We start from the raw sequence: 2,974 nt of genomic DNA, 5'->3' as shown, positions 1-2,974 counted from the left end.
CACGCTCCATTGATCAGACCTCTCGGTCGTATGCGGACACCTCCGCCGGCAGAGCAGCCCGAGGAGTCCGCATACGACCGAGAGGTCGGAACAATGGAGCGTCGGAGAAATGATATGGACCCGAAGTGAACTGACAGCTTTCTGCTGTAACATCGCTTTCTCCTCCATTCGTTTCAATCTGGACAGTAGAGAGTCAGAGCCAAAGTTAATTTCCCCCAATTCATATCCATATTCTCCATGAGCGACATAAACCCTACTACGAGTCTTTAGTTGTTGTGGAATTACCCGAGAGTCGGAAAACCCGTCGCAGTCTGTAAGATTCATAATATCAGAGAATTCCCCCGTCAGTTTGGCCGCGGCGCAGTGAATGAATACAGTGATATTGAATGATACACTCCTTATAGGGGGTAACTACATTGTCACGACACCGGCTTCCTCCATCTTCTGCGCCAGCTTTTAAAATAAATTGCCGACCCGAAGTGAGTGGACAGCTGTCTACTGAAACCATCTCTCTCCCGCCGGAGCAGCCCCTCCGCCGCCCGTCCGTATACGGCAGTCCCCGCCGTGGCACATTGAATGAATAAAGATCGTAAACACGAAACACGATGTGCTTCCACCTTTACTGAATGCATTCCATGCGCGCTCCCGCGGCCGGGACACAATTCTTATAGGGGGTATCTACATTCACCGGCTTCCTCCATCTTCTGCGCCACCTTTTTAAATAAATCGCCCTTTCTCGTTTTTCGACGGCGACAATAACAAGACTATCGTCTCCTTCTACTTCCGGCTCACGGCCCCGGGAAAAGATTTTGAGCATGCTCAGAACACAATTCACTCTGTGCACGACGAAAATGCTAACTTCCTGTTTGAGGGCGGAAGTTGAGCCTCTAGCTTCCGCTTGACGGTTTGTTGACATTAGCCGGCTGGCGGTGTGAGGTTATTGTTCGCAATGGATCGGAAAAAACGATTTACTTTTCAAAGGGCAGTCGGTGGTAATAACCACCATTGTTGTGTGCCACTTTGTACAGCCGGGGGAAGATTCAACAAAGTTTTGAGCTTTCATAGTTTCCCAAAGGAACCTACTTTACGCGCCCAGTGGCTTGTGAAAGTCAGAAGAGAAGGTTTCACCCCAACCACCAGCTCTAGAGTGTGTAGTCGACACTTTGAGCAAGAAAACATAGTTATCTCTTCTGCTGGAAAGCGGTGTCTTCGACCAAATATTATTCCATCCTTGTTCGGTTGGAATAATTACACCAAAAAACCTCAACGGCCCGGAGTTTGGGATCGCCGGCCTCGAGCAACCCAGGCTTTGGACCGCGCCCCTGAGGATGACACCGCCCCCGAGGATGACTCCACCGTGGAGATGGAAGTGGGTGAAAACAGTGTCTCTGGATGTACTGAGTTGGCTTCGACACCTCTGATGGAAGACCACGATTACACAGCCAGCTCTTTCATCGTGGTCGACCGTGCTCACACGGCAGATCGAAACACTGCACATGGAGAGATTTGGATTGCAACGGTTTTCTACATCACCAAGTGACATTCGCTACTATACCAGGTAAGAAATGTTGAACCTGAACTTTTCTAATTATCACACAAGCATTTCACTGGCCTCCCATCTGTATGATTGATTTGAATGATGATTAAATTGGAATGTTTTAATGTAATATGAATGCCATCACCATAAAAGCTATGTCCTGTTTGCATGCAGATTTCCATCATATGAACATTTGATGGCCTTTTGGGATCTAATTCAAGAGGCAACAAGCAGAATGGTGAGAGTCACCAGAGGTCAGAAGAACCTCTCCACCAGTACATCCACTGAGACCCCTATGAACAGACCAACAGTAAGTTTTACAATAAACATATACCACCGGCTCGGTACATGTGGATCACACATTTTGCTGGTGACTGCCACAGAAGAGGCAGTTAACTGTGTATTGTTTCTGCTCAGCTCTGTGCATGCACCACATATTTTAAACACCCTAATTTGTGTATGTTATCGTTGTGTTGTAGTGCTTCTATCTACAGTATCTAATACAGTGACATTTTCCCTAGAAACTGCTGCCAATTGACGAGCTCTTCCTCTTCCTCAACTACCTGTCAACCGGCTGTACACAAAGGGAGCTTGGTCACAAGTTCAATATCCACAGAGCAACAGCAAGCAGAATAATTGTGACGTGGTCCAACTTTTTGTATACTTTGCTCGGATCGCTCTCCATCTGGATGACCAGCAGTGAGAGAAAACTGCCCCACAGATTTCAATGGGACCTATGAGAACACCCAGGTCGTCCTTGACTGCACAGAGATGAGATGCCAAGCCCCTACCTCCCTTCTGCTTCAAAGTGAGGTATTCTCCGCCTACAAGTCGCACTGTACCTTCAAAGCACTTATTGGCATGTCCCCCCATGGAGCATTGACATTTGTGTCAGCACTTTTTGAAGGCTCCATCAGTGACAAGGAGATTTTCCGTCACTCCGGCATCACCTCTCTCCTAACACCCGACATGGAGGTTATGGTAGACAAGGGTTTTTTGATAGATGAGCTAGTTTCTGGGAAAGTGCATCGCCCTGCTTTTATGCACAAACAGGAGCAAATGTCAGAGGTAGACATCCTTAAAACCCAGTCGATTGCACGCCTGAGAGTCCACGTGGAGAGGCTCATTAGGAGGGTCAAAGAAAACAAACTTTTTGACACGGTCATCCCTCTCTCTATTTGTGGCAGTATAAATCAACTGTTCACTGTTGCATGTCTCCTCTCCAATTATCAGTACGGACCCCTGGTCAAGAAATGGATGGTCTGATTTTCTGGTGGCCAGGTATCCTTATCCATGGACTCCCACACCATACTCTCCTAGCAAAATAAACATGCTATTTAACCATACTCCATACTGTTTTTTGTTTTTTTTAAGTGATTTGTTGTTACTCTTTAAATAAAACTGCTTTACTTCATAAATGTAGTCTACAGCTTTGTT

General features: G+C 46.7%; 1 long non-coding RNA gene across 1 annotated transcript; it reads left to right on the top strand.

Moving 5' to 3' along the window:
• Positions 1 to 1,469: 1,469 nt before the first annotated feature.
• Positions 1,470 to 2,231, top strand: LOC132449565 (uncharacterized). The gene is made up of 3 exons (XR_009523606.1): positions 1,470 to 1,558; positions 1,712 to 1,847; positions 2,059 to 2,231. It is a non-coding gene; the product is annotated as an uncharacterized LOC132449565 (long non-coding RNA).
• Positions 2,232 to 2,974: the final 743 nt, after the last annotated feature.

Source organism: Gadus macrocephalus, chromosome 2, assembly GCF_031168955.1.
Source record: "Gadus macrocephalus chromosome 2, ASM3116895v1".
Classification (NCBI taxonomy): Eukaryota; Metazoa; Chordata; class Actinopteri; order Gadiformes; family Gadidae; genus Gadus; species Gadus macrocephalus.
This window is presented reverse-complemented; position numbering and strand designations above follow the sequence as displayed.